Source organism: Gallus gallus, chromosome 4 (genome assembly GCF_016699485.2).
Source record: "Gallus gallus isolate bGalGal1 chromosome 4, bGalGal1.mat.broiler.GRCg7b, whole genome shotgun sequence".
NCBI classification, from domain to species: domain Eukaryota; kingdom Metazoa; phylum Chordata; class Aves; order Galliformes; family Phasianidae; genus Gallus; species Gallus gallus.
Window position 1 is genome coordinate 9,776,504 of NC_052535.1, and position 21,075 is coordinate 9,797,578.

Genomic DNA, 21,075 nt, shown 5'->3' on the forward strand with positions numbered 1-21,075 from the left:
AATGACATCCCTATATATGAAGTTTTATGGTTAAGAGGGATCTCTGTGGTGTTTTTTCCCGAATTAGGTTTTTTGGCCATTTATAGCTTGCTGATAATCATTTCTCAAATTATTTGAGAGGCTTTGAACTAAGGTCATAGGACCCATAAACTACAGTTACATCAAAAACCTTTAAATGGATGATTTTAATGGTGCTTGGGGATCTCAGTTTACAGAGGCAGCACTCATAGGAGCAACACTCTTTCTTGCAGTGAAGGTTTCCTCTGCATCACCAGATGGATGCTGAGTTATCAGGGTCCATAATGTTGACCTTGGTATATTCTTCAGCGGACTTGTCTGTGATACATTCGTGGACTTGTCTCCCATTAGAAACCATGATCTGTAAAGCAAATCTGGTGCAAACCTTGAAGAGGATCTTTGTTGATGTAGTGCCCAGAAAAGGAAGAAGAAAGCGTATGTCATCTGTCATCCCTCACTAGAGTCTCTTACTACTAAAATATTGTTTCATTATAATTAGCAATACTCAAATGGATAAGATATGTTGTTTTCAGGGGTCTTTCTCAATTTTTCTCCACTACATGTGCAAGAAATTTGTCTGATCATTGATATGACTTTTTTTTTTCTTGCTAGCCTAGGTTTTAATTCCATATAATAAATATCCATCCATAAACAAGCCTTTTCTTATATCCTGAGGGACTGTGTTTTATTCCCAAAGGATCACTATCAGGTTCTTCTTTATCATGTTCTTCTCCATTTCTGCTTCTGAATATTGTTCGATACCTCACATTTCTTCCATCCTTAGCCCTAGGGATTTTTCTTCTGTTATAGACAGAACAGGCTCAGCACATGTACATAAATGTCTGATATATGTTCTAATACATGCAATAAACAATATGTCCTAGGTTTCATGGCCTGTCCACGTATCTTGTATGCACAGTGTGAATTACTGCCTCAGATGCAGTATTCAGCCTTCATAAAAGAAATTTCATAGCTAATCAAGTAAAATGGATGTTAGGGAGGAAAAGGTATGCCATCATAAAGAGGGAGTATGAGCACTAGATAGGGAGGAAATCTGGATAGGATTTTAGTGCCTTCTGTATGTGGTATTGAACAGACTGCATTTCTTGGAAGCAGATTGTGAATCTCATTCCATGCATGCAGCCCCCAGGGGGTAAGATGCACATACCTGTGGGAGGGGAAAATGGATATGAGTCTCAAACTGCAGCCAGAGGATTGAGTATCTTACAACATTTTCTAAACTCAGCTTATTATACGTTTTCAAAGACTGCCATGTTCTTTCAGTTTTGCCTTTTTTGTTTGTTTGCTTTAATGAAGATTTCAGGCTAAGGAATGATGAACAGAGATCAGGCTTATGGCCATGCTGGCAAAAGAAAATGTTGTAGAAAAAATGATACTTCAGGCTTTTGGAAATGAGCTTATGTTTCCAACTGTATGAGAACTGATCTGAGAATTGTGTATGACAAATTCTGCCAAAAAATATGCAGAATCTTTACTCATTTTTAAAGCTGTGCACTGCAAATGAAAAGAAAGATAAAACTCATTCAGCTATAACAGGATGTACTTTACTGATATTTCTCCTGGAGGAAAAGGAAAAATGTTTTTATTTTGTTATATTTTTAAAGTATAGCCTCAAATATATTCATATAGATGCTTATAAATCAGGTAAATGTTATGATTAGTGTAATTCGCTTCCAGGTACAAGATATCTGTGAATGTTGGGTCTAGTTGTAGGTGCAAGTTATTTTTTTCCATTTTATCACACACAAGATCTTTATGTAATTCCTCCTCAATCATCATTCCACAAGAGTGGAGTTTCCTTTTTAGAAGGAGACTTATTGTGTAACTGGGGAAACAAAACAAACTTGAAGTTATCAGCTGATTTTCCTAGATGTTTTTTCAGTTTCAAGAGGAGATGTCCTTACCTTACCTTTTCCAGTTCAATGTTTTCTGCCCTGAACCTTTTTCCATAGTTTCCATATATATTAGTTATGTAATGACCAAGTTAGAATAGATTAGGAAGAAAATAATACAAACCAAAAAAGACAAATATTACCAGTGCTAACTGTCCTGTCTCTAAGAGATCAATAATTCATAATGATCAACACAATACATAACATCCTGTAGAAGAAAGAAGCAATGGAAAAGTCATATAGGAGTTGTATCCCCACTGTCACTGGGGACATAAAGAAACCTGTGTGGCTTGCTTTTTTCAATTCCTCACTGTTAAACATCTTTCTGAATAGGAAAGACCCCAGTTCTGAAGGATTGGAAGAATTCTGATCAGAGGGCCAACAGAAGTATTTATTGCAGAGAACTGTAGAAAAGAGTGCAAGAATTGAAAGCAAGGGGACAAATAAGTATGAGAAAGATGCAGCCATAAAATATCATTAATTATGATGTAAATACCTTTACTTTCTGCCAAGACTCTGAAATGCACTACAGAAATAGTAATGATAATAATAAAAAGGAATAAATATTCTGGGAGGTTTTCAGGATTTCTTCCCTTTTCCTGTCTCCAAATATGTCTTCCAAAATAGATTCAAGACTTTTTTAAATATAAAGGTTGTGTCTGAAAGGTAGAGATAAACCTTGCTCTAATAATAGGACCAACCGTCCTCCCTTTCCCAATCTCCTTTGCTACCATGATTTTTGCTCTTATTGCTGCCCTGTAAATGTGGAGTATAGGTAGACTGTGAGAAGCACAGTCTTCATAATTTAATTAAAAAAACATATAGCCTAAATTGTGTGCAAGCTGCATTGAAATCATAATCTGTCTGTTTACCACAACTTTAAAAACAATCAGCTGTTATTCCAACAGGCTGAACTATAAGTATACTTTGTAGGAATGACATTTTCCTCCTAGTAGATCAACTTCTTTGTTTCCTTAAAAAAGCAATGCAGTGTTTATAACACGAAACCTAAATATACGCAGTGTGGTCTTCCCGTACAAAACCAACAGCCCACCAGACCGGTCACTGAACTGAGAGGATAATACTCAACACAAGATCAGCTACTTGCTACAAGGTGCCAGCAACACCAAATTCTTATCTCTATCAGTACTGATCTGACCTAATAGCAACCTAGGCCTCTGTCAGGATGCTACGTCTTGCTATATCATAGCGGCTTACAGGCACTTAAAAAAGGAGAGTAACATAAGTAGGGAGTAGAGGGAAAGCTGTTGCTTCAGTATTTTGCTGGTGGTTTTCCAGGAAACGCTTACTCTGCTCAGGATTGACATGTGTCTGCTCTGACACCATGTGCAGTGCTTTGCTTCATGGCAACCCATGGGGCTTTATGGCGTAGATGGTCTTTAACTACAGAGACCACAGTGAAGCATCCCTGGGGGAGGCTGCAATCCCCAAGTTATGAAAGAAAATCTCTGAATGGTGTAGTAGAAATATAAGCAGCTATCACTGCTATTTTTGATCTTTTAAATATGTAGTCAGTATTTCCTGCTGCTGCAGCACTATTATTAATTCTGCAACGTGGCCAAACCAGCATGGCTGTATTAGGATATAAGCGCTTATCTTCAAAACACAGAGAGAAATCTCTCTCAGACGTGCAGCTTTTGAAAAGTCCACTGCCTGTAGCCATAGCTGCACTTTTGGAGTTGATAGGTAACTTCAGGCAGCCTATTGACCTGAATGATTGCCATTTGTGCACCTCAAAGTATGAGACAGGGGAGACCACGCTAACATAAACATTATTTTACTCCACTATTAAAAATTTTCTTAAGTCTATAGGAGAATAGAAAAAATAGAACCAAATTTAGTGCTGAGCAATAGGGTCTTTGTAAACAGCATCCAGAAATTTTTAGAGGCTATCATTTTTCAGCTAGAATGATATTAGTAATCAATACTAGCTTTAATTAGCAGCTCTGGATTGCTTGCTCAAAAAAATAGAAATTGAGTGGTATCTTGCCTAATGTTTTTGTCTTGAAAAAATTGTGATTTTTCCTGCCGTTGAATGAGTAATTGAGGTTGGGACCTTGCTGTCACATTGAAAATTTTCAACATCTGTGTCTGACTTGTAACATTTTTCAGAAAAATATACAGCAATGTATTTAAATGAGCTCCAATCAAAAGCTTCGCTTGCAACTTATGGTCCTTTAGTATGAAGGATACTCATTTCAATGTCTTTAAATAATATTCATGCCATTAGGAATTATAAAGGGAATGAACATCCGTATTATTTAAATTGTTGTGTTTTTCTCTGCTGTGCCTCTGTGGGAGTGTTAAGTGCCACACAAGAGCTATAATTGAGAAATCCCCAGCTCTCTGTGTCTCTGATTGCTATTATAATTGGAATAATTTGCATTTTTATGAAGATACCATTCTGTCTTCAGGCATCCATGACAGTGCTTGATGCTTTGAAGATCATTTGGAAATATACATAGAAATCATTTGTTTTTAGCAGAATGACTTTTAACTTGCAAGCCAAAAGCAAATTGTTTGGGGCCAAAGTAAATAATAGAGTCTAAAGTATCTGAAGGAGGAGCCATTGGTAAATAATATCTCCAGAAGTTGACTCCTCCTTGACTGCCTGGATATGCAAAGACACTTTAACCAAAACCAGTGACACAGACACAGTGAGAAGATTCTTATAAATTTCCAAAAAATAAAACTAATGTTAGGGTTAGAACATCCTATAACAGCAGGCCACTTTATCTCTCTGTTTTCCCTGCAAATGCCTATTGTAGAACTTGCAGCTTTTTTTCACTTTGGGAGCCTGAGGCTCTGACTGTGTGGCCTCTGGCTTGTTTGAATACATGCTTAATCTCTGGCACACCTGAATCAATGAATAAGTGGTACCACATTATAACTGCCACTCTGTATTATCAAGAAAAGTATTTTTTAAGAAAGCAGACTGAAAAGGCAGAGGCTCTGATACCCTGTTCACCTTCACTGCATTAATAGAGCTATATTTTGTTCTGCAGTTAGACTACATTGACTAAACTTGTGCAAAAAATTATTGTTTGTGATTAAGAGTTCAAGTATGGTCTCCCTTATCCTGCTAAATGCAAGCATATGTACACATATGATGGAAATTGATGTGTAAATAAAAAATACACCTCCATTACTAATGTTGAACAGAACTTAATGGGAAGTCTCGTGGAATTTTTCTGTTTCAAGATGGAAAGTATTTACCACTCCTGAAGAAATACCAGAGTCCAAACAACCAATGCAGGTCAGCTGGCACTTATCCAGTATCTTTCAAGCTACTGCTGGAGACCTAAGGAATGTTTAGATATGTCCACTGCTCTCAGATTTTCTCCGAGCTGCAATCATTCAGTACTGAGTGGTTTATCAATTGATGGTATTTCAACCATCAGCTGATGGTAGATTCAGAAATACTTACTCAGGTGAAATAAATTTTCATTCATAATTCTAGAAATATCACTTGTGTGCTTCTTTCTGTGCCCCGAGGAAAGAAGCTAAGACCTCAGACCTCTAATAAGATTTTCATTTCTAGAACTTACTTAATTTTTTATAAATGAAACATCTGTGTCCCAAGAGTTAGATTTATCTGCACTGTCCAGATGCTGCTTTCTGATACATTTATTGTATTAAATGCCTCTTTCGCAGTGTTAAGTTTGTCCTTTTTTTGAAACAAGGAGTGGCCTAAAATACAGTAGTTGCTGTCTGATGCTCACTGCAATGCTTTGATATAAAGGAGACATCGCTTTTTGAGTGGAGTTTGTGATCATTTGTCTCTTCTAGTATTTAGAAGGAAGCAAATTAGCTGAAGGAAAAGGTTGTAATACACCAGCTGTAGCAGATAATTTTAATAAGAAATATTAGTGTTTTATAGTTTCTCTACACATATATATTAAAGGTTTCCTAAATGAATACTGACACAAACTGCTATAAATGTTATGAAGGTGCAGTCTGACTATTTTATGATTCTTTCTTGCACAATTACTGATTTTGCAGTGGCAGACTGTGGAACCTTATAATGATTTGATAGAATTTCAGTTGGTCTTCCTAGGCCTCTCTTTTACATTCTTTCACAGTGAAATCTAAAACTATTGTGCAAAGGACACAATCTACTATCTTTTAAGATCACAGCTAAGCCATAAAATGCCCGTTCTGCTGTAGAGCATAACATTTTAAAATGCTTCTGATTTTACTAGCTCTTTTCTGTCATCATGTTTATCCTCCCATATCTCAGTGATGCTATAAATGGTGACATTGTTTTATATGGCAAGTCCAAGTCATCACTTTTCTTACAGGAATTGAACTGGATCCAAGATAACATTACTATTCTTTAGAGGCATTGTCAGGAACATACCAACTTCACAGCTCTTTGCAGAACTGTTCAGTTACTTGGTGTGAAAACAGGGTTTCTTTAAAATACCTAGATCATTAAGAATCACAAGGGATCACAACTCTGGCCCCCACAACTTTGTACCATTCTCTTGTCCTGCCTGCATTTGTGTTCCTGTGGGTGATGTCACTGCACTATTCTGACACAGTGCTGCTCTGCTGCATAGTATGAAGCACTGCGATAAGGATAGATGTACTAAGAAAAGAAGTACCAATTTGGGAGAGCCCTTCTTTAGAACAGATCCTTATGCTGTTTATTCAGCTGAACACTTGAGGATGTGTCTGGGTCACCTAGTTCTGGGAGGTTCAGTAGCACCTGCAAACAGGTTTATGTCAGAAGCATTTGGTCATCTGCTAGTGACTGCTACTCCATATGGATCCTAAACATTACAGGCATTGATCTTATTCTGTAACTGTTGCAGAATGAAAAGTCTCAGACACAGTTTTAGCAGAAACACAGAAATGCTGACATCTTTTTCTCCTTTCTTGACTGCTCCATGTATTATGTTGCTAATAGATGCTTCTTCTGAATTTCAGACAGTAAACATAATTATCACATTTTCTCTTTTGCCTGTCTGCCTTCCCTTCTGACAGCTTCTAAGTCTCTTTGAAGGAAGGCTTGTCTGCTTACCCAGTCCTGTGCCTGCATACAGAATAGCAGCACATATAGATCTCCTGGGTGCAATAGAAAGGATTAAGAAGAGACTATATGCACTCATTCTCCTATTCCTCCAGTGTGTTCTTCATCTAACTATTCCACTATATGCTGAACATATTTGTAACTCATGTCTCTGTAACAGATGAATGTATTGTAAGCAGACAGAAAGAAAGCACCTATTAAAATTGGCTTGAATTACTTTTCTTGCTTGTTGAAAAGCACCCTTCCAAATCTGAACAGCAACCACAAGTATTTCTAAGTATCATCCTTTCCTGAATTAGGACTTTGAAGGAAAAATAGGAAGAATTAAGATTTAGAAACTTCCTTAAGAAGCTCAGGGAAGACAAAACAAAGGAGGAAAAGAATTCCACCTGGGACTTAGACCTCAGTTGGGCTGATAAAATGCAGTCCTTCCTATGTGTGTCTTCTTTAAGACCTTCAGTTTATGGGATTTAAAGGAGCTCAGCACCTTGTATGCTGTTTTGAAAATTCCACTTCCCCTGTTGTCTTAAGAGCTTAATGGGCTGGGTTAAATAAGAAAATTAATTGGTAGATGTGGTACTGTCTGAGAAAATATCCATGTCCCCTTCTATTATATTACTCCCACAGTATTAGCAACAGCGATTTGGTTTTAAATAGTGATAACTGGAAGACTGTAGAAAAACACTTTAGTGGGTGCTGTAGATCTAAAAATATGAGGAAAAGAATTTCTGTGGGCACTATGGACATTGTATAAGCATAAGTTACCTCCTGAGAAACCAGGACATCAGCAGTGAACTTGAAAAGCAACTGTAGACTGTTCCTCTATAGATATAGAAGTTGTAGGATTAAATACAAATTTACCTGTTCTCTCCATCTAATATGAGTCAAAACAACAACAATAGAAAAAAGAGATTAATTTCTTAGTAACAAGCTGAGTAAAATTTCCTGACAGAATAGATATGGTTTTTCTTATATCTTTCTAATTTATTCAATTAATTATTGCAACCAAAAGAGAAGTCTAGGCTTATCCTAGCAGGTTTTCAAGCCTTTTCCTACTATTCTCGTATTTCTTAGCATTCCCTTCAGTATTGTCTCCGTACTGTTCCTACTGAGATAAACAAAAAACTGGAAAATGAAGATATCCACTTTCCAGGGGAGTAGTGGTAGCATGCTGGCAAAAGATAGTCTGTCTTCCTAAAGAAAAAAAAAAATTGTGGGTGGGCTAACTCCTGTTTTATTTTGCCTTAACTCTTGAAATACATCTGCAATTGTCAAATATGATCTTTGACGATGTAATTATGATGAGGATGACTAGGAGGAAATAGAAGAAATGTACGGCAGCCCTTCCTGCATGTTTGTTCATATTTTTTTTGTTTTAGGATACTCAATCTCTCTAAAATTAATGACTGGATCTCAGTCACTAAAAAGCTTGTAATACTTTGAAGTTTGCCTTGAATAATGTGACTGTAATTTCCATCAAAGACTATCACTGACATTTAAAGTTCGCAAGGAGTTAAGGAGAAGACGGTTAGTCTCCCCTTGGAGCTTCTTTGGGATATCTCTATTGTTACTTTTAGTCTTTCTAAAAAGCTTCTGGTCACCCCCAAATTAGAGACTTCAGAGAAAGAAATTGCTTAATTTCTCGCAAGCTAAATTCTGTGCTGGACTTTCAAATCATAATAAGGCTTTTCTTATAAATTATCACATGTTATATGTATGCTAAAAGCAGAAAGAGAGCATCATGGTGCCTTGATGTGTTTGTGGATTCTGCAGTGTACTTGATCCAGCCGTTGTCGTTTGCTACCCCTTACTTAAATAAAACTTCAACTTGCAATTTAATTGACCAACTCTTAAAAAGCACTAAAGGAAACTCAATTTATGCCGATTAACCCAACAAGCTTATTATTATAATGTTTTGACAATACTGCCTTTTATTTAAACTGCACTGCAAGGCAGTAGTACCTCATGGGGAGCAGGCAGCATGCTTGCTGACTGCAGACAGACATTATAGCATTGCATTACAATATGCTAATAGCTGAACTGCCTCCACAGCAGTACAGAAAACAAATTATGATTCAGCTATATCTGCTTTCTTGCTCCTCTTTGCTTGGTGAAATACGTAAGTTAGTTCCTCTTTTATAGTCCTTTGTGAAGTTGATTTTTGACTGTCTTTTGGTGGGCAGCATGGGATGACAGTGTTTATCACTACTATAAGCAGGTGTTTCTTAGCTGACAAAACAACCTCATTCAGTGAAAACAAAGTTCCCATGACAAGTAATTTTTTAAAAGGACTCTTATGTAATGTCCCTTAGCTGTGTTATTAATAGTACCAATTGATTCAGCAAAAAGAAACTAGAGTTTTTCATCTAAATAGAAATCTTCCTTCCTCAGCATCTATTTCATTAATGTTCAACTACCTGAAGACAACATTTAGTGCCATTTACAGTCTGCTGCTCCGATCCCCTAAAATACATAGGTGTTTCTAAAATAATGCCTTCTATTTATTTCTATGGAAACTACAACAGATACAAAGAGCACAACAACACTATTTGGTAGAGCAAATTCTCAGATAGAAGGCATTATTTTTCAACATCATCATTAGCTGTGCATTTTCAGCAGTGATGAACAAGAGCTTGTATCTACACCAGCAGAGGTGACCACTGTCACTGACAACATTGCTGAAACATATCACCCACTGCCTCACTTGTGTTACGTCCACTCTTTGACCTCCATAAACGTTCAACATTCACTGAAGGTCAATGGGTGCTATTTTTTCCACATAGAGGAATTAAATTCCACCTCTTTGCTTCATATGCCCTTCCATGTCAGACACCATTCTGTCCAGCTGCCCCTGTACTGCCATCTGTCACACAGCAACAACATGTAATGGGATATTGGTGGGAAGGTTCAACCTCTACTGCCATACCACCAACATCCACCTCTGACACTGTGGGCCAGCATGATAAAATAGGAGGCATTCATTTCAAAACAGCCCTCATAGAGAAACAGGATTTAGATATTTAAATATTTATTTAGACACTTATTCTTCACTGGTTTCATAAAAGACTTTTCTCAATCCCTAAACCTTCTCCTCTAAGAAAAGGAGTTGGTAGTAACTGTAAATGTGTAACTTCTATGTCTCTATAAAAAGTTTCTTCAGTAGTTGTTTTGTCACCTCTTCTATTTCTTTTGCTTTAGGTATACAAAGTATATATGCTAGTCAATCAGACTGATGCATGATTTGAGTGTAGGTAGTCTAAACAAAAACTATTTAATATTTGCAGCAGAATACTAAACAGATAGCAGCTTCCATAAACTAGCAGCTCTTCTGCTGTGTGTATGTTTCAATGTCAAGTCTCGCACCCTGGGAAGATCAGAACATGCTCAGTGGCCCAGATCAATCTAAGCACATTTTATTTTGAAGAGGTGCCACAGTGTCTCTTTTCTCAGCATAACAGAACAGTTGGCAATCTTTCCAGTGACATAAAGAGATCTTTTGAAGCCCAATACACCTACGTAAACTCTTAATGTCTTTGACTTCAAGGAATTATGTTAGAATAGAGAACAGAGTTCATGCAGTTTCATAATCTTTTCCCTCTGATTCCTGTTGCTCCAGAACAATTCTAATTCTAATACATTTTGTCGACTTGCACACTTGCATGTTATCCCAAACAGTGGGAAAATGGCATTCTTTATGACCACATCTAGAAAATGTCATGGGATTTTCTTGCTACTGATCACATTCCAGTGCTCACTGAAACTCCAGTCAACACATTCCACTCTTTCCCAGCCTAAGAGTCATCAAACTTTAATACAGAGGCATATTTCCCAGAAAGAATATTATGTCCAAATATCTAATTTTAATTAAAAATGGAAGAGCTGGATTCAAAAATTCACATTAAAGAAACTGCAGGATGATATGATAGTCAATAAGAAAAGTAATTTACTAAAATTAGTTAATGCCCTGTACATATTCATTTCCAGCGATGGATTCTAAATGTGGCAGAGCGCTCACAGAAAGGGAATCTTAAGTACAATAGATAATAACCATGTCCCATTGAGACTGAGTAAAAGCAGGAGGATTTTTTCCATTTGGGCTTGAAACTGCCATTCAGGGACAACTCCAGCTAACTTCAGAATATTTCACATCCTAGCAGTGAAAGTCATACCTATATTTATTATATTATTATTATTATTTTTTATAGCTGCATCCTGGAGTGCTATGCAGAGTGGTTGTAAATAATATATTGGCCAAGTTAAAAAGAGAATATTCGAGGGAAAAAGAGAAATTAAGAGCTGTAGGCAAAAAAAAAAAAAAAAAAAAAAAAAAGGCAAGGACATGTTCAGAAATGAGTTACAGAGTCAATGAGGTGGAAAGGAAGAGGGAGGCCACTTTCAGTAGCACAACAGGCTGAGAAGGAATGAACTACCAGCAGTAAGAGATCTTGTGTGGCAATGCTGACAAAATGGTGCTGAAAACATGGAATAAAAGGGAGGATACAGACAGGGCTTAGCAGTGGGGGAAGTAAGAGAAACACTGTAGAGAATTTAAAAAAAAATGGATAAAATTTAAAGGACATTAGTATTTTTCTGAGGATTTCTCTTCAAAGAACTGCTTTTATGAAACATCTTTAAATAGGCTGAAGACAAATTCTGATTTGATTTTCACTTCTTCTCACGTATTATTTCCACTGAAACTCATAGAACTGTATATTTACAAAATCTAATAAATTGATCTGAAGCTTGTATGACGCAAGTAGAACTAGTTTGAATTTATACTAATGAAATTAAGGCTGCAGTAATCTACTCACTTATTTTTTAAGAAAAAGGAAACAAAACATCTAAAAATTTTATTGATACTATAAAGGAAACATATACAAAAGCAAAAAGGTAAGCTCATTTAAATAAGCCTTTCATTGATTTATATTCATTTATCTTCCATATTCTGTCAGTTCAAAATGATTTTCTAGAAGCTTTTCTATATGCAGATAATGTTGAGTAGAAATCTCAATGCATACATTATTAAGCAAGTACTTGTATTGTCATGATAAGAGTGAGCTCTTCCTAACAAAGTGTTCCTGGTACTTTAGTTTTTCACCCGTGCATGGAAGGATGGAACCCAGGTGTTTGGAATAAATCATTTGACTTAAGTTGTTCTGTTGCTCTCACATATGCCAGCAACATATAAGGTCAATTCAGGCTTTACAGCAGTCTTGTTGCCTCACAGTAAAATGTGAGTCTTGATAACTTAGCCAGTTCCTTTCATTAGTACAAATATGAGCTTTAAACCTATATATTAACTGTATGGCAACATGCTTTACAATTTTCTTTTAAGTATTGTAATTAACAAAGATGTAGTTCTTGTTAAATCTGACATAACTCATTCAGTAGAGTGCAATGATGTAGGCACATCTGTATATTTGCATACTAAAAAAATCTAAAAATACTTGTATAAAAGACAAAAGTGGCTTTTGAATACATGACCCAGTCCCAGCTTCAATTATATGTTTCAGCATAGAGTATTATGATCTTGCTTTTAGCTACATGTGTGTGACTGCTTAATTACAAAGCAAAGCTTTTAAACAAAGGGCCTGATTCTAGCTTTCACGGTGGGGAAAATTAGGATAATCACTGTTGTACAGAATGGAACTGAGCTGGTACACAAACTTTTTGAAGTAAGAACTTTGCTCAAATTTTGCTTAAATTATGCCTTATTTATTTCTCTATAACCGAAAGAAAAATATGTTAAAATTAGGGAATGGAAGAACTGAGACTGATAAAATCAAATTGGCTTTTGAGATTTACTCCATTAATTTACTGGTTGGAATATGACTCTTGATTGCAACGAGCATATGCTAGCACAGCAGTAAGGCCTTTCAGTCTGTTATGTGAAATGAGACCATCTAAGTCAAAGTCTAAATTGTGTGTTCCCATTTATTTAATTTCTCTGAAGTGAAATTTGTTCTAAAAAGGGGGCAGAACTTTGCATTATACTCAATGCATGGCAGTTGTTTGCTGCAAATTTAATACTATGTACAAATACATATATTTGTAATCCATAGAGCATTGAGAGCATACAAAGAAAGAGAATGACTGAAGGGAAAAAATAGCCTCACCATTGGGAGCTCATAAATTGCAGTATACTGTAATTGAATATAAAATTGGTTTGTCCTTCTCTCAGCTGATGCTGGCATTTAACGCAAGTGAGAGGGAAAAGAAGACTCCTCAGAACCAGTGGGTTTACTTTTCTTCAGTAAGTGCAAAACATTAACTTTGGTAGAAATCAGTACCCCTTCATGGAAGCAGAATTTGGCCCATACTGCAGTTTTTTTGTCACTGTTTAGTATGCTACTTTGTACTGCTTTTTCTTCATTGCACCTTGATGCTGTAGAAAGCAATAGCATCTATTGATTTGTAAATGCCACAAGATATGATGGTTTCAGCAGTAGGTGGGATGGAGCAGCCCTGGGTTGATGTACAGACTGTGGGGCACTGAGGGTTGAGAGTAGCCACGAAGAAAGGCTGTTCTGGTTGACAGCAAGTTGAGTATAAGTCAGCAGTGTGTCCTGACAGGCCAAAGAGCTGGTCATATCCTGGGGTGAGCCAGGTCCAGTGCTGCTAGGAAGGGATTGTCCCACTATCCTCTGCCTGGTGTGGCCTCACTCTTCTGTGGATCTCTGTGATCCTTCTGAAATCCTTTTCAACTCAGGATATTCTATGATTCAGTGATTCTATAAGCAAATTCTAAGTCATTTCAGAGAGAACTGGAAAAGGAAGAAACTATATCCACTTACTGAAATGCTTTGATGCTTAAATTTCCTAGTTAGTAAAACAATTGATGATTTCGGTAATCATGCAGTTCTTATGTGGTTGTGTGTACTTTCGTCTTGTCTCAATCAAGAAAAGACTATAAAAACTGCATAGTCTAAAAAGGCTGATTAGTGTTCCCTCTGAAAAAAAATTGCTTCAGTATAAATGGGATTTTACAATAAATTGGCATGATCAGATTTGTACAAAGTGGTTTGATTCATTTCATAGAGTTTTTGTGTGGACTGATTCCTTGGTTTAAAAGATGCAAACCAATTACTGAATCTCTACCTGGTAACAGTATCTGAATGTTATTTATTTATTTTTTTTATCTCACAATATCTTATCTAAGCTTGTGTCAGAATGCACTCACATTGCCTAATCCTGCAGGAGAAGTCCTAAGGATGGCTATAAACGCAAGTCACATTTTTTTTCCCTTATAACCTTACAAAATAAAGCGTATCACAAATATTTAAATTATCTTTTTTTTTCCTTAATGTTCTATCTTTACGCTTCCATCTGTAAGGTATTCACTTTTAACTGTACTATCTGAGGTTCTTTCATTATTTATGAATATCAGTGAGCTGAGGGTGTATCTCAGAAGGAGGGAAGGGAATCGATAGTCTAACATTTGAAGTACATCTTTCACATTCAAGGTTACAGTGGGTGACCCACAGCAGGTGAAACACATGATTAATGCCTAGAAGCTTGGAACATTTTTTATTACCTGAGCTGTCATGAGAATGTGGGAGGTAACATTACAAGCTAGGGCCACTCACAACATGTAACGCAGATATTGCTGAACTTTGGCCAGGGAATACTCAAGTTGACCCTTGAAATAGCAGTGGCTGAGAAATTTATGCAAGAGAAAAAGTACAGGCTTCTATTCTACAATTCCCCATGACTTCTGAGGCCAAGATCTCATGGGTCTTTAGCCTATGAATTTTCTTTGACAAGAATCAGAATACTGATGCTACATGTGAAACCAGATGAGAGGTTTGCTGCGAGTAAAAATCTAAGAAGTCTCTCTCAGGAACATCCAGAATGTTTCAGTTTACTTGTCTGTCACTTCTGAAAACATCACTATTTTTATTCCTTGGATTGTCACTCTGAAAATCTGCAGCCTCACAGATCTGTTTAAACATATTACTTGGAGACTTCAAGATAAAAAATGTGGGCCTATTCCAATGCCTTTGAAAGTTAGCACAAGTTTTTCCATTAACATAAGTGGACTTCAGATCAGGACCTAAAGATAACTAATATTCCCACTTTTTCTTTTCTTTTTTCCTCTTAGAGAGCCTTTTGAAGCAAACACTTTGACTTGTGTTTAATTTCAAATATATGTGAGTCTTTAAGTCCTGCATCTTGAACTCAACTGTACTTGCTATAATGTTTATTCGTTTTTATTTGACAGTTTACTGAACTAGTAGAATTGTATGTGAAAAAAGAGTCTGTACTAATAGACCTAAAGCTGATTTTGAATTTTCTCAGTACCAGAATTACAAGTATGTTGACACTTGAGATTATTGACAGAAGAGGGAGACAAGATAAAGTTCAAAAATGACTTAAATAGTTTTTGACACTGTCCCCCACAGCATTCTCATGGAGAAGTTGGCTGCCCATGGTTTGGATGGGCGTATGCCTCGCTGGGTGAAACAGTGGCTGGATGGCCGGGTCCAAAGAGTTGTGGTCAATGGAGTTAAATCCAGTTGGCGGCTGGTCACGAGCAGTGTCCCCTAGCATTCAGTACAGGGGCTGCTTCTATTTAACATCTTTATTAATGATCTTGATTGAGTGCACCCTCAGTAAGTTTGCAGATGACACCAAGTTGGGAGGGAGTGTTGATCTGCCTGAGGGGAGAAAGGCACTACAGAGGGACCTGGATATACTGGGTAGTATGGTTAGGTTGTTGTTGGAATCAATGATCTTTAAGGTCTTTTCCAACCTGAGCAATTCTATGATTCTATGATTCTATGACTAAACACAGGTGTCTACAATGTTGTATATTGAAAAGAAGTAAAAACAGTTTTTGTTTTAATAAAAAGTAATCATAGAATGTCTATTCCTTACAGAACAGTCTATTCTTACTATATGAAACATTAGAAAATGACTTTCTGGTCATTTGAATCAATATTTTAGCTCTGTGTGTGTGTTGTTACCAGTCAAGGTGCTTTTTCAAAAAGACGTGCTTTATCAATGATTTTTGTCAAAATGACAATATCATTGTCTTCTAGATGAACGAATCCTTCTGTGTTTTGCAGTGTTTCAATAGGAAGTCATGCCTAGATGTTTTCAAAGTTTAGACAGTTATGGTTTCATTTAACAGTATTATATGTTGTTATCTAATGGCAGTTCAACTTTATAATGAGCATTATTTTTTTAGTAGAGAATATATTAGTGAAAATCAATGGATACGAAGCTTCCATACTGAAAGTTTGCAGCACTCTTATGTTGCTACACTCTTACTATGTCTTTAATTAAGATAGCTGATTATTTAGCAGTCACTGGAAAATAATGCCTTTTTACCTCTGGATGGTAAATCTTATGATACCTCTTCAAAAGACAACAAAACTGATGCACGTATTAGTGATACATATTTGGAAGAAGTTAGAGGCAGAGCTCTTAAAAGCTATCTGAAAATTTTCCAGGGGATCTTATATTTTCTAATAGGAATAGAGAAATATCATTATAGTTCATCCCCACAGTTAAAACATGTAAACAAAATCTTTAAAATTCTTCAATTTTCTGAAAAATAGCATTTGAAGTTCCATAAAATTTATTTTTCTGATTTAAATAGATGTGCTCTCATGTAAAACTACAGGGCATTCCTTACACTGACTTCTTATGAATTTCTCAAATGCTTTGAGTAACTTCTTTAAAAGTAAATCCTCTCTCAGTAATACGACTGCCCACTCTCGAACCTCAAGCTAATAGGACTCTTACCCACAAATGGATTGAATAAAAAATACGTATTAATGGCTATTATAAAGTCCAAATTTTAATCTAGTTTCTTTGGATAGCTCACTATAATCTGAACTCTTTAAATCAAAAGTAGATAGTGTTGTAAAAGACATTATAGCTTGACAATTATGAGCACAAAGTAGGAACACCTGGATGATGTTCTTTGGCCTGTGGGAGGCATCAAGTTGGACTAGATGACGGTAATTGCTCCTTTTAGCTGCCACATCTATGAATCTAAAATACCTTTTCCAAAATCCTGAGGGGAGTGAAGAATAGATGGTCATCAAGGAGCAGTGATTTCTATTAATGCAGCCTTCTAGCTACTATTTCTGACAGTAGCTCTCTGTACAGAGATCATCATTCTGCTTTTTTTCCATCAAGAAAGGAAGTGATTAAAAACTTCTAGCAGTGGTTGTATAAGGTGATATTCAAGATATTGACTTTACTTAAATGAGAGTTAGGGTAAGTTACACCCCAATATCATTCTATCTTTTTATTTTACTACACAGTCTAAAAGTCATTTTGCTAAAGGAAGCAGATCTATTACTGATGGTGATTTATTCAAAGGAGTTCATTCTAGTTCCCTTGTGGCTATCTTCAGGTGCTTAAGGCACATTTCCCTAACCAATTTCAAACTCTGTGAAATCTTTCTCTCTCTCCTTTACCTCTCTTATCAGGAAAGGATCAAATTCTCTCACCTTGAAACAAACTCTCTTTACCCTTTTGTGCAATCATGGAGATAGGCACATCATTTAGATAGTCTCCCAAGTAATCAGGAAGGTAATTGCTGGATTAGCTGCCACTGCAGTTTTCTCTTCAAATGCAATCTTCATCCAAAAACAAGCTACTCCTTGACCTCTGCAAAACTAATAATATCCAAAATCCACTTAGAAATCCTCTTGATCTTCATGCAGGTGTTTCTCAGATTTCACCCTTTCTAGAAAAACAAGTCATATTCAAATATTTTCTTCCCACTCATTCTTAAATCCTTCAAGATGTGTGCGAAAGCATCCTGAGATCATTGCAGTTGATTTATGCTCTGTCTCGGTAAATTGAGTCACCTTGACAGTTTTCTCACTGGGGACAGCCATTCTGCTCTGACAGTCATGAGAGCAGCCCTTGTATTATAGGTTAGGTTATCTGGATTCCTCTCCCTGTCTTCACTTCTATGATCCTTGCAGGCTCCTGGTGTTCCATTAGATTAGTCTTTATTTGGATAACCCAGTATCAAGCACATTTAATTTATTATTCTAAACAAAGTCTCATAAGTCAACTTTGATGTTAGCAATAATAGTACTAAAGGAAGGGAACAAGCAGTGGGAAAGGTTTATTGTATTTGGGAAGTAATACTGATGTTAGTCCTTATCCCACAGAAACAGGGACAGAGGCAACTGCCAACAGGCATCTAGTGTCCCTTTCTGGCAGCCCAAGCAGAAAGAGAAGCCGTTACAGCTTGATTCCTTGCTTCTGGCAGCTGAGAAATGATAAAATGCAACAGTAGTGCTGTGGAAAACAGCCTGATGAAACGGCATAATTCGACATAATTTACCCATGGCAGACAGGGAAGGCAAGTACTGTTAAGTACTTACCATACTGCATTTCTTTATTAAATCTTTTTAAACTGTTCTTTCTGTAGAGCTTAAATGAAATTGCTATTATCCTGCTTGGGCAGCACAGCAAGGAGACATTTTTATTCCACAAGTATGTCAGATGAGTTTGAATAGCTGCTCAGCTGACAGTTTGGAAACATTGGCAAGTTGGGTGTGTTTAGTTTTTTGCTTCAACAAAACAATCTTAAACTGTGTATTTTTCAGCTTTATGCTAGATGGTAATGCTAGTAAGCTCCTGTTCAAAACAGAAGTATCTGTTTTTTGGTAAAAATACTGTTTTCTCAGTCACGTTCCTTTCACTTTTTTCTCTTTTGGTGATGCACTAATAGCTTGGGCTTTCTTCAAGGGGAGTAGAATGAACCTATCATCTCTGGAAGCTAAATGCTGGAGATTCAGTCCTTGCCTTGTTTCTTCAGCTGGAAAGATAAGAAAAATGTCTTTTACCAGGAGATAAGTGAAGCAGTGCAATGGGTGACAGCTCAGTTGACGGGTGAAATTCAGTGGAGGTTCTGTTCTGCCAGTAATGGAAGAAATGGCTGCGGTGTTTTAAGGAGTGTCTTCCCGGTGATTTGTTACTGCCCTCCATTGAATTCTGAGCAGTAGACTGTAGGAGCTCTGCCTGTTACAGTGTAAAACAAGTTAAACCTTACCTTTGACTTTAAAGAAAACTGCTTAAATTAATCCTCTTGATTTCACACTGCTGTAGCTGAGTGACAGTCTCAGTTCTTATTTTCCCCTCAGTAGTCTCTTTATGTTAAAATGAACTTCTGAAAACATACGAATTATAGACTATTTCTCCTATAGAAAGGAAGGTGGAAGGAAATAAGTTATTTGTATTTATTTTTTTGTGTCTGTGTAAGACAATTGCAGGCCTAACTTTCTACAGCTTAAGGAGCATTTACATGAATCTTGATGGACCCTGCCAGGCAATCAGATCATACGCTGCACCTTATTTGCAACTGCAGAAATATTCCAATCCTAAGTGCGCAGGAGTGTGGTTTCACTGCAGATAAAAAATTCCATTCTTTTCTAAATTAAAACAGAAAACCATTGATGTTAAATGTTCCTGAATATATGTAGGCCACTACAAAAGTAATGCATCCTATTTAATTCCTTGGAAACTACAACAGATACAAAGAGGACAATAACATTGATAGAGCAAATTCTCAGCTAAAAAACACTGTTTTTCAACACAGTCACCACCATCAGCTGTGTATTTTCACCAGTGATGAACAAGAGCCTGCATGCTGTGCCCATAAAAATCTGCACCAGCGGAGGTGACCCACTGTCACCACTGCTGAAACACAGCACCCAGTGCTTCACTGTGCTACATCCACTGCTTGGTCTCCATAAACCTTCATCAAGAAAATTAGAGGACTCTTGGACCCCAGTCATGCTCTTTTGTACATCTCAGTGCCACATGCTACTCTCTGAAAAGAACATTGCTTTGTAGGAAAACTCTGAAACTCATGACTTTCCTATTCATTTACTTCTTGGAGGAAAAAATGTTGCTGGTTCTTGTGTAGAAAAAAAAGGAGTTATATTATTTGTATTATTGTTCATTAATGTTTAAGTCTAGCAGTTGTTATCTGAACCACTTGACCAAACAGTGCCAAAAGCAGTGCTGGGATAAGTTGTTCATAATAATGTGTACCTGGACTAGAAATGTGCTTTGGCCTCTGACCAAAGGATTTTTACTGCTTCTATTATAATTTCTTTTATTTATTTTTTTTTTTAAAGGAAGGTGCTGTGTGTGAGTAATAAAATTGTCAGCGCTTCTGTAGCACATGCTACAAGATTTAAGAGTTCACAGATCTAGAGTTAAATTGCCTTAGCCATAAATCATAATGACATGATAAGTTTGAACAGAAGAGCTGGAGAAGTGAAATCTACCTTTCCAAGAATACCAGGTAGCATTTATACAGTTGGTTCAGCTGGACCTACAGGTTTTTTTTCCCCTCACCACTGTGATTGTGATACACAAAGCTAGTATCATGGTCTTTTGGAGATGGGAGTAAAAGCTGTTTTGTCTTTCTGTTCAACCGCTGTCAGCCATACCTGAAGCAGAGCACATATAGGAAAGTCGAATTTAATGACAAGGTTTTTACTTTTATACATTGCTGCCACCTTCCAGCAAAACAATTCTGCTAAAGGGGATATCTTCTGCTCTAGGAGTTCAGTGTGCTCTGGGCCTTCAGTCAGAGAAAAGCTCTCTGTGTTTCTTGCTGCTGAGTGACACCAACCTTCATCTGACCCACCACAGTCTAGTGGAAGACAAACTCTGTTCCTTCACATTTGTCTGACCTAAAAATAACAGTCTCTTTGAACTTTTTCTTCTGGAAAATCAGTGGGATCTATGTTCTGTATTGTCTGAGATGACTCACAGTATTTATCAAGCCTAAAGAAAACAATGTGATTTATTTATTTAAAGATATATAATTCATTGATTTGCAAAATTAGAAACAAATTTACCTAAATACATAAGAAAATATTTAGACCTTGTTATTTTTAATCTAAATATGGAATTGAGAATTACCTTTTTTCCTTAACTACTTCTGTATCTCAGATATGCTGGTCTATTTTTTTTTTTCTCTTTCCTCCTTACAGTAAAATGACAGCCTACTAAGAAGTGTGGATTTGCATACACAGAAGACTGTAATTCTTTAGCTGCCATGTTGCTGATTTCAAAATGCTAAGGAAGCCTGTGGGA